This window comes from Choloepus didactylus, chromosome 16, assembly GCF_015220235.1.
Source record: "Choloepus didactylus isolate mChoDid1 chromosome 16, mChoDid1.pri, whole genome shotgun sequence".
In the NCBI taxonomy this organism is placed as follows: Eukaryota; Metazoa; Chordata; class Mammalia; order Pilosa; family Megalonychidae; genus Choloepus; species Choloepus didactylus.
Window position 1 is genome coordinate 80,124,145 of NC_051322.1, and position 12,445 is coordinate 80,136,589.

Below are 12,445 nucleotides of genomic sequence, written 5' to 3' on the forward strand. Positions count from 1 at the left end.
TGTATAATATATTTAGATTTTATCATCATGGTATTTGGGTTTTAAGAAAGAAAGGTAATATCATCTCCCCAAATACTTGAAATTGGAAAGGTATTTAAATAAAAGAACATTGGAGGAAAAAGGGGAAAGAGTAAGAAAAAGGTACCCTATATCAGTGTATAATGTTACCTAAGCATTAGAGAAGTGGACAAACTACAATTTCTCTTTGGGAAGGAATGGATCATAATCATGGAAAGTGCAATGCACATAACATATAGACTTTCTGATAAACTGTCCCTTATGGAAATAAATTACATCTCCACCATTGTCCAAAAGATGGCTTGCAGTTATCTGTTTGGAAACAAGTCTATCTCCTTCATTGGGTGCAGGATTCAGAGTTTCTTCTTCATGAATTTAGCTTGTGCAGAAGTCCTTCTCTTGTCATCTATGGCCTATGAACATTATAGAGCTATTTGCTATCCTCTCCACTATCCCATTTGTATGAACAGACAAGAATGTGTGTTAATGATCATAGGACCTTGGCTCATGCATTCTGTCTTTGCCTGTGCCCACAGACACTCCGCATCCTTTATTGCAAATACAGGGTCATCAATCATTTATTTTGTGATGTACCAGCCATGCTGACTCTGGCATGCATGGACACCTGGGTCTTTGAGTACACAGTGTTTGTGAAAACCACCCTCTTCCTTGTGCTTCCTTTTATTGGCATCACATGTTCTATGGCCAAGTTCTGCTTGCTGTTCAACACATGCAGTAAAAAGAAGGGAAGAAGAGAGCCTATTTGACATATAGTGCCCATCTCATTGTGGTGATATTATATTATTCATCCTTTACTTGAAACTATCTACACCCTAAATCTGTTCTCTTTCCAAGAGAGGATACTTAAAGTTATGGTGTCTTCTAGACCATCCTCACCCCTATGCTCAACCCTGTCATCTACAGCCTGTGAAACAGAGATGTGATGGGAGGCCTGAAGAATGTTTCATATAAAATCTTCTGAGAGAAGATGTGGACAGAATTTTTGACACTAATTCCAAAGTATCAGGTACTCATTCATTCAACAGAGCATGCAATTAGGAAAAATATTACAATTCTTTGAAGAGAGAGAATAAATTTTTAAAGGATTTAAAAATTAACTCTAAACAAAATTTTATATTCCCAAGCCATAATTTTATTTTTATAGTGATACTATAAAATAATTGTTCCCATTAAAACATGAGCAGAATGATGCTTGTATTAGTATGTAGAAATGAAAATAGAAACTACTTAAGTTGAAAATGTCCTTCAGCATAACTGTACTACTATATTTTTTGTCTCTTGATATGATAAAATTAAGACAACAGAACAATAAATATTTTAGGATGGATTGCATATTTTAAAATAGAAACTACTTAAGTTGAAAATGTCCTTCAGCATAACTGTACTACTATATTTTTTATCTCCTGATATGATAAAATTAAGACAACAGAACAATAAATATTTTAGGATGGATTGAATATTTTAAAAGCAATAGAAAATTTGACTTTTTATGTTATATTTTACACTTAACAGTTGTGTACTGATTATCCCTTTTCCCAATATTTGAAAGAACTATAATATATAGAGATAAGGCAGAGATCTCCTATGGAATTTAGAAGGCCTTACACTATTATGGAGAAAATACAAATTTATATCTTCTATGATATAGGTTCTTGATGAATCTGAATAAATCCCAAGGAAATCATTTATTAATAGCCTTATATCAGGTTCAAAAATTAGGCTAGGCAGACTAGAAATGTGCTATATGAGATACTGCTGCATAATATGATTAATAGTAGTCACCATCTAATGGAGGCATGTTAGACTATATAAGACACTCCGTAAGCATCCCCCATTATGCATTCAAATTTTACATTCCAAGTAACCACTGGTACCCCACTATAGAATATAATCTCTGTGCTGAGCAATGTTTTTCTCCACTCATATTTCACAAAACTCTATCTAGAAAGTTTGGAGAGTGATGAGTCAATGTCTCTGCACTGGTGTTTTTAATAACCATACCTGCTCAGTCACATATCTAATGAAACCCCATTATTTCCAGATATATATCAGTTTACGTGTATATGCTGGGTGAGGGGGCATCACTGTCTAGGATGCAGTGCTACTGATATACTCTTCTTTCTCTGAAGACAGGTGGGAAGATGCTACTTCATCTGAGTATGTTAGAAAAGGTATAGATTAACAAAAGCAGAATGGTGATGGGTGACCACATATTAGAATTGGAAAAAGTGATACTTTCCAGATTAGAAAAGATCCACATTTCAAAGAGATGATATGAATTTGGATCATTTTTTGTCCTAGTATCAAGGGAATAGTTTTATTCAGTACTAATTAGTGTCAAAAAAAGTTGTACAGGATGAGGTTAAACAGGCAAGGGTGATTTTAATCAAGAACTGCAGTATCTGGGAAGACAGGCTAGAACTTATCTTTACCAAGATGAAAAACAGTGGGGATTTTAAGGTGCAGTGTGGGCTACTGGAAAAGCATTGGAAGCCTTTAAGGGATGATGATCACTGGGATGATTTGGTTATTCACTGAGTCTGCAATTAGGGCCATTTGGTTTAAAATGTTTTCTTTGCTGTGATTAGGTTACATGGATTTCCTAAAAGCCTGCAGAGAGGAAGGAGATAAGGAATTCCTTGTTTAAGCATTATTCAATAGCCTAAAGTCTAAAGATGGAGCTCAGTGATGTGGAGACAGGGAAGAACCTGTCCAAATTTCAGTCAAGCTAAAGGGAAATTAACACCATCTTGGTTAAATCCTCCTTTCACTAAAGAAAAATAAGATTAATTCATAGCTGAACAATTCCATGGTCACAGATCTGAGTGTAGTCCAACACATGCTCTCATAAAGACTGTTTCTGACATTTTTCCTGTAAAATTAGTTGACCAATATGTTTAGAAGTGATGGGCAAAGTCAATTTTTCTTAGGGTCAGTCAGCTTTAAAGAAGGATGTCTAAAAGAAAAAAGAAATATTAATATGAAGGTTGTACTAAAGTCAGATCAGTGGATGAAATATTCCTATCATGTTGCACTCTTTCTTGAGTTTCTTGAAGCTAAGATGTAGATGTTCTTGGGGATGTTGTCCATGGTCATGGCTATCTCTTCTATTAGAGCATACATGACTTAAGCATTTTACCAGACTTTCTTAGTGACCCAGAAAATGGCTTGTCTAGGGACAAAGACAGTACATGCATAGTCTGCTGAAGCAAAGGATTCTTTTAGATTTATTAATTCATTGGGCTTTAGCTCACACTGATCTTTTACATCATTGGAAAAATGCAGCTATAAGGTAACCTAGAGATTCAATAAGGAGCTAGGCAGTCAACTCTTGTTTTTCCTGTAGCAAAATTGAAGTTGAGACGAAAATTGTAACCGTTTATTTGTATTGTTGGAGCCTGATATTGAAAAAAATGCAAGAATTCAAAAGTTCGTAAGTTTTGACAATATGTGAAAAATGGCAGGATCTAGTGCAGTTTACACATAGGTAAAGTCATAAATCATCTGCAGCTTACAGAAACATGTAAAATAGCCAAAAAGCACCAGTATCTCATAATCTTGAGTGTTGAAATGCAAATTTTCTGTTATAGTCACCCTCCTTTTATTCAAAGATAATTCCAAGAAAGGTTATTGTTGAGTTATTATTGATCATTAAATAGGCTTATTTTGTACAACTTGTCCTGATTGTTGACATAAGAGCAACCTATGTTTTCTTTGCTGGAAGATTTACTAAGGAATCATAAATTGGAAAAGATTGAAATTAAGATTTCAGTCAAAGTTTTGGTTATATAACTGTGCCAGTTTGAATGTATTATGTTCCCCCAAATGCCATTATCTTTGATGTAATCTTGTGTGAGCTGACCTATTAGTGTTAATTAGATTCTAATTCTTTGAGTGTTTCCATGGAGATGCATCCCACCCAACTGTGGATGATAACCCTGATTGGATAATTTCCATGGAGATGTTGGCGCACCCATTCAGGGTGGGTCTGAATTAAATTGCTGGAGCACTATATAAGATCAGAGATAAGGAGTAAGCTGCTACAGCCAAGAGGGACACTTTGAAGAATGCACTGGAACTAAGGGAGGAGCTTCAGCTTACAGAGACCTTATGGAAACAGCCTTTGAAAGCAGACTCTTGCTCTGGAGATGTTAAGGAGAACAAACACCCCAAAAGTGAATGAGTGACATTTTTGTGGAGCTAATGCCTAGAGAGGAACATCCTGGGAGAGAGCCATTTTTAAACCAGAACCTGAAGCAGATCCTGGACATGTGCCTTCCCCACTAACAATGGAAACCATTGACTATCTTCCAGTGAAGGTACACAATTGTTGATCCATTACTTTGGACACTTTATGGCATTAATACTAGAGCTGTGTAACCAAATAAAACCCCTTTGTGAAAGCCAATCCATTTCTGGTATCTTGCATAATGGCAGTGTTAACAAACCAGAACATCCCCCAAATATATAGAAAATAAGCAGGAATATGATGGCCATAATCTAGCCAAGTTGATGCATGAGCTTTATATTCACAGTTCATGCCTTGTTGCCTTGGCACTCATACACATCTCCTTACTCTCTAAATAAAAAGAATAACAGTCATGTGTTCACCTGACAATATTCAACTGTCCTGCACTGATTTTCCCCAGAAGATGGTGCAAGTCCTTGTGTAATACTCTTAAAATTTAGCATCCTATTACTTAAACACTATGGCATAATTTAATGAAATGTCTGTATTTGATAAAGGGAAAAGATATGGAAGAAAACAAAGATATATATATACACACACACACACACACAAACACACAACACAAACATATTTGTGACAAAACAAGGAAAGATTATTCAAAACCATTAGAGTCTTCATTTCTGCAACTTGTCCCATGGTCTTAGCTTGTATTTATAGCTACCTTCTTCCACTACCCATTCTGTATTCTCTTTACTCAAAACAAGCACCTCAGCTGGACATGGTTCTTTGCCAGATGGGTGACACAAAATACATTCCTAAAGTTTCAAGGCCATTAGTAGACCTTCTAGTGTGGGTTGTTACAGTTTTCCATTGACTTTAATAACAGGGCATGGTAGTATTAACAGATACCCTAGGGGATATCCTGTATTGCAGACATAGCCTTTATACCTCTGTTGTATAGTATCAGCCCTATTTCCCCCTGATAATCAGGAGAACTCACCCAAGGATCCCTTCTCTGTTGTTTCAGTGGCATGAGGAGCCAGTCTTAACTTGCAGTTCAATGGGATCATCATTGTGTCTACTGGTAGAAGCACTTAAGAGCTTAAGATTGAAGTAACAGGACTCAATATCAGTGGATTAAAAGGGCTAATAGTGAGTATGCCACATCCATTTCCACCCCTTGATTCCTGGACCCATGAATTCTTGCTGTGAGATAAAGAGCACCATAGAGTGGACAGTGATTTACAGCATATACTATCTTCTACAGAATATTGCCCCAGTACTGCTAGTTATTGCCACCCAGTTGACATCATAATTGATTCTTCAAAAGGCCATTCCACTAGTCTATCAATCCAAATGTTTTAGGATGATAAAAATATTGTAATACCAGTGAATACCATGAACATGTGCCCATTTCTACACTTCATTTGCCATGAAGTGGGCTCCTTGATCAGAAGAAATGCTGTGTGGAATACTATGACTATGGATAAGGCATTCCATAATAACATGGATAGTAGTTATGGGAGAAGCATTGCATGCAAGGAAGGCAAGCCCATACCCAGATAATGTGTCTATTCCAGTTAGAACAAAATGCTGTCCCTTCCATGATGAAAGTGATCCAATGTAATCAACCTGCCATCAGAGAGTGGGCTGATCATTCTAGAGAATGCTGCCATAATAGGTCTCAGGTTAGTGCTCCCTGGACCAAACAAGAGGTAACATAACCAAGCCAAGTTGACACATGAACATAACCATAACTTGTTTGTTACAATTCATAATCACATAAGTTTCCATCAAGTTTTATGATAAATGACTGCATGCATTATGACTATCAGTTATTACAAACTACCAGAACTACTGTAAAATTCTTGAAAATATATGATACTAAATTTATCAAATTTAATTCAATATTCAGGCATTGTCTCAGGCTATTATGGATATAGCAATTCAAAGAAATTAATGGTGGTTGGAGGCAAACAATAAACAATAAATATATCATAAACATATAACATACTTTAATGAATGTCATGAAAAATTAAAATAATTCAAGGATTTAGGAAATCAGGGGTGTGGCCAAAACTTTAAATAGTGTGTTCAGAGGAAGCCTCACTAAGAAGGTAAAATTATTCCTGAAGTAATTGTGGTAGCCAGCCTTTTATTTTGTGGAAGGGCATCCCCAGCAGAAAAAGACTGCAAGTGTGAGGACCTTGCCAGTGGGGCATACCTGACTGACCCAAAGAACATTAGCGGATTTAAGGAATAATGAGAATGGAGCAGTTAAAAAGAGGATGGAATGAGGTTGAGGAGTTGGCATAAAGGGATGGAAGGGTACAGTCTATGATGTACATTTTCCACTGCACAAATGTGTATTTTTCCTAACACAGAATGATAATTGCAGGGTTCTGAGTTTATCTTTGTAAAATATCATATTGGTTTGTTCTTTGAGAAGTCCCTGTATATGGGTAAGTGTGGATGTGAAGATAGCAGTTGGAGGAACTCACAATGAACTGGAAGATATATCATGGGAGTTTGGATTACATGATAGTGATGGTGATGAGAAGTTTTTGAATTCTGGATATACTGTAAAGCAGAACAGTCAGTTCCTGACCAAGGTCTGGGAATTCAAAGAAGCGAGCCCTGGATGCTTAATGGTTTATGATCAAGGGAGAGATACAACAAATTAACAGAAAATTCTAATAGGATGTGTATAATAATTAATTTTATGTGTCATCTTATCTAAGTTATGGTGTCCAGTTATTTGGCCAGATACTGTTTTAGATATTCCTGTGTAGGTGTTTGATAAATTCAAACTTCCCTTTTAATTTCAGACTCAAGACTGCAATATCATCACTCACAAAATTTTCCAACCTGAGGACCTGCTTTATGGATCACTGATATGCAAGCCCCCACAATTTCTGCTTCTCTGGAGAACCTGACAGAGTTCTGTGATATACTTTCATATTGGGGATGATAAAAGTTTATTCAACAGTAAATTGTTTGATCCCTTGTTTGTCAAGATCTCAATTGAATTTTGAACTTCCTGCTTTGTTGTTGTCTCATTTGAATTTTGGTGGTTATTTTGACACCAACTTTCACTGAAAAATTGTAAATCTTCTGAATCTCCTTCTTTGAAGATGAATTTTAGTTTTATTTTCTGCTACTGCAGCAATAACACTGTCTGTTTTCTTTCTTGATGGCATAATTTCTCTAAGGAATTCTAAGAACTTCAATTGCCTCTTTGAGAAACTTGAGATTTTGAAAGAGAGTTCATCTAAGACCTCTACCTTCCCATCCCCACCCCCTCCCTTCTTACTTTTTTATCATTTTGAACCTTCCTATTAGCTCTTTTGACTTCTTTACTTTCCACTCCAACCCCCTATTCCTTACAGCCACTGAGGTTATAGGAACCCTCTCCATGTTGGGGCCCTGAGGGTGATTAGCAAATTCTAAAGCAACCATCTGCTTTTTATCTGCAGGTTGAAAAAGCTATTTGGAAAGAGAATGAAAATTCTGTCTACTCAGAAAGACTGTTGAGACACCCAGATGGCCACTTCTCCTCAGGCTTTCACTGAAAATTTAATACACAACATACATATGATTACACATCAGAGCAAAAACTCATAAAAACCTGGTCCCCAAATATTAGGAGGGAAGCTTTAGCTTTCATATAAAACAGGAAATCTCAATTTCTGCCATCTGACAGGAGTACCATCCTGGTAAAATATCAGAGTGGGGCAAAAGCAAAGCCAGTTCTTTTATAGAAAATAGTGAGTTGTGCATTTCTGTGTTTTTGTCTGACTTATGACTAAAAGGTTTAAAATTGAAATTATAATCTACCTATCTGTATGTTTATGTAAGTATGTATGTAGGTTATATAAGTATATTTAATTAATTCAAAATGATATTACCAAATTACCTTTAAAAATATCTTAAAGGAGTTCTATTTTAATTGGATTAAAGATATAATCATGTTATAAAAGTTAAATATTCCTGAAACTCCCAGAAATTAAAAAAATTTAAAAAGTACTCTTATAAAAAGTAACCACAATTGTTTTAAGCATTTGATTTCATAAAATTTAGGTAAATTATTGGTTATCAGTATTAATTTATATTTTTACTGTAGTAAAAACATTTCAGTATCCTGAGTTGTTGTCATTTAGTATAGTACAAGCATATATTGTATCCTAATTGAGTGAGTTCTTAAATATTTACAGGTTTACCAATTATGCTGGTTTGGATATATTATGTCCCCCCGAATTCCATTATCTTTAATGCAATGTTATGGGGGTGCAGATGTATTATGTTGATTAGGCTTGAATCTTTGAAGTAGGTTGTTTCCATGGAGATGTGAGCCATGGACAGTTTATGGCCTTAAGATTGTAACTTTGTAACCAAATAAACCCCTATTATAAAAGCCAATCCATTTCTGGTGTTTTGCAAAATGGCAGCATTAGCAAACTGGAACACCAATCAAATAATCAAACATTATATCTACTAGGTACATAAGAAGATAAAAAATTAAGTATGCATTTATCCAAACTTAGTCATAATACTGACAAAATATGTCAATGGTAATTGCATTTTGTTGAATGCCAATTTGAAGATAGATTCCAAGATCTTTTTGTTACTTAAGAGCTTAAGTTTATGACAAAATATATATACAAAGCAGGAAAGATATGTTTTTGTTAATGAAAAAGTGGGTAGATTTGTCCTAAAGTAAAGTCACTGATTATTTCAGAATGAAATGAAGGAATGAATAGGACAAAGCCTGAACAGTTGTAAAATATATGCAGAAAAATAATTTTATTTCTCCTTGTCAAAGCTGAATGAGATTTTATGGTTTATCTATAAAACAATTAAGAAATTTTGTACCAAATAGTATAGGAATGCACAATTTGGAATTGTTTTTTGCTCAGTTAGAAATGACAAGATGCCCTTGGATTATTAGGTTATAAAAAGGTTTTCCTTTACCTTGTGGGTAATCAGCAGAAAAGATGATTTCCTTGTCTTCTCAGAATAATTTCATGTGATTTATGTTGATCTTAAGAGAGCCAAGTCTTGTCATTTTATAAAACAAAAGTTTTTTTTTACAATTCTATTACCTCCTATTGTCCTTTTAGTTAGAGAGCATGCATTTTTTTCACAGTGACACATGATCCTATTTAACTGAGTGTACATTTCCTGATAAGTTTTTACATTTTGTCTTCCAAACATTAAATTTTAAATGATCTCTTTTTGATCTGAAACTATTTTTGAGATTTTCCCGTGGGCTCCTGCAAAATCCCAAATGATGTGTTCTTTCACATTGTAAAAAGATAATTGCTTGAAATAGTTAGATTTATTTGATATGTTATGAGTTGCATAAGAATTGTTGCCAAATTTAAAAAAATATATACTTAGCTTCTTTTGGTTAAATTTGTATGGGAAAAATGTAAAAATATAAATATTTTAGAAACTTTGTGAAATTCCTAGACATTTGTCAATATCTTCATTGTCCATAATATCTCCTGGTACTGCTGTGCCTGATAGTAAACAATGTTGTCATTCATAATTTCTATAATTCTGAAAAAGTTACATTCTTCAGAAACAACAAAATTACCTTCTTAGCTACATTATTTTTGTAATGATTCTCATCAGATCTTTATTTTGGAAAAAGTAATATATTCACCATTCCAATTTAAGTTTATTATCATCTAAAGACATTTATTTGTATTACTCTGATGCTTCCCTTAAAGTGCTTACAAGCAGATACATTTCAGAGAGCTCTGTCTGCAATATAAATGGGTCTGTCTCAAAGACACATGGAAAAGACTATGCCTTGTACTCTGGGGGAACATACTTCCAATGACATTGCATAAATTACTTTCAGACCATTCTGGACTAATAAAAAAATTCCAGCACTTTAGTTGAAAAGCTAACAGATACATGAGATTGCTAACACAAGATTGAGTCAAAGAAGAAGCAATTACATAGGACTGAATGAACTGGGACAAGATGACTTTGGGTTTGGTTTAGAATGTGCTTGTGTTACAATGTTCTATTTCTTCATATAAAGAACTTTTCTCTTGATCTTAAGCTATCTATAAATCATAATTATTTAATGGATTATGCCTAAATGGATCATTTTTTTCTCCATGTCTGATCCTTGTAGAATTCAGAAACTCTTGAATATTCTTATTTTCATGGTGATATAATTATGTAAGTAAATAAGAATCTGCTTTCCTTAAAATTTAATTAGAAATATTAGTTATTGTTCTAGTTTGCTAATGCTGCTGTACTGCAAAACAACAGAAATGGATTGGCTTTTATAAATGGGATTCATTTGGTTACCCAGTTACAGACTTGAGGCCATTAAGTGTCTGAGGTAAGGCATCAATAGGATACCTTCACTGAAGGATGGTCCTTGGCATCTGGAAAACCTCTGTTAGCTCTGAAAGCACATGGCTGGCTTCTGCTTTCTCCCAGGTGGCATTTCAAAATGGTGTTCTCCAAAATATTGCTCTTGGAGTGTTTTGTCCTCTCTAAGCTGCAGCTCCTCTTCAAAATTCCCCTCTCAGTTGCTCTCAAAAATATCACTCACTGCTGCTCTGAGTTCCTTCTGTCTGTGAATTACTTTATATGACTCCAGTGATCCAATTAACACCCACTCTAAATGGGTGGGGTAACACCTCCATGGAAATTATCCAAACATTTCACTCAGAGTTGATTGAGTCACATCTCCTTGGAAACACTCAGAGGATGCCAATCTAATCAACACTAATACATATGTTCCCACAAGATTGTATCAAAGAGTATGGCATTTGGAGGGACAAAATATATTCAAACTAGCATAGATGGTAAATTTTTAAAAATTCCTTCTGTGATGCATTGAGATTTGTTAATGTGTTAAATTGTTTTTCAATTCTGAAAGATTCTCAGGAGTTATCTCTTAAAGTACTCTTTCTGACTCATGTTTTTTCTTTCATCTCCTTCTGAGACTTACCAAAAAGATTTCCAAAGTGTGGCTTGTACTCCCTTTATCCAGTGTATGGACAGATGAGTGGAAAATTTGGACAAAAATTAGATGAAGAACAGGGTAGGATGGAGGGGATGGAAAGATTTAGGTGTTCTTTTTGGCTTTTATTTTTAATTTGGAGTAAGGAAAAGTTTCAAAAATTGATTCTGATGATGAACACACAAACATATGATGGTGCTGTGAATAATTGTACACTGTGGATGAATGATTGTACACTGTGGATGAATGAATATAGGGTGTGTAAAAATATCTCAATTAAACTGTATTTAAGAAAAGTAAATGAACAATGGAGGGAGAAGGGAAATGTGATGTTTTGGATGTTCTTTTTTATTTTAATCTTTATTTTATTTTTGGGATAATAAAAAATTTCAAAGTTTGTGGTGATGAATACACAACTGTATGACAATGCTGTGAACAAGTGAGTGTACACTTTGAATCATAGTATGTTATGTGCTTATATCTCAATAAAATTGCATTTTAAAAAAAGTAAATCTTGGCTTGCTTCTCAGTGCCTTCTTCCTGATTAGCCCCAAGCCAAGGCTTATCTTATTTGATTTCCATCTTTTATGGGATATTAGCTTGGTAATTACACACAGTGTATCAGGCTGTAATACTTTTATGCAGATTATATTATAATGTTTCATCTAAACTTTTTATTTGCCTTCAGATGAAATGTTAGTTGGAATTAACTAATTTGCAGTTAATGAAAATATGAGTCCCCATCTTGCCTTTTTATTTAATAATTTAACTTAAAGTTGCTCCATAAAATATAAATGGAGCTTATTTCATTTATCTCACCAATATACATTATTCTGTTAGAAATATTCATTATGATTTACTTACTAAGTTTTCTATCAACATGGTTTGCTTGTTTCCAAATGTTTGCTTTGGTCAACAGTACACATTTTAATAAGTATTAGGTTACATAGATATTTCATATATTATAGTTAGTATATCTGTAAAATATATATGCAGAAGTTATAATACTAGGCCAAAGGGGAATTTTTAAAAAAAGTTTACAGTAGTAAAATCATTCACTCCAGGTATACAAATTTACATCTCAATAGTGTGTAAGAATGTGTGACTCCCATCCCCTATGACTGGAAAATATTATGCTATAAAGCATTTTTATTCTTTCCAAACTTATAGGTAAATATTGATTCCACATGATAGTTTTAATTTGCACATGATACTGAAAATCC

The 12,445-nt window shown here is 34.3% G+C and overlaps 1 pseudogene; it reads left to right on the forward strand.

Moving 5' to 3' along the window:
- Positions 1-315: 315 nt before the first annotated feature.
- On the forward strand, positions 316-949 carry LOC119511381 (annotated as a pseudogene).
- The last annotated feature ends 11,496 nt before the right edge of the window (positions 950-12,445 follow it).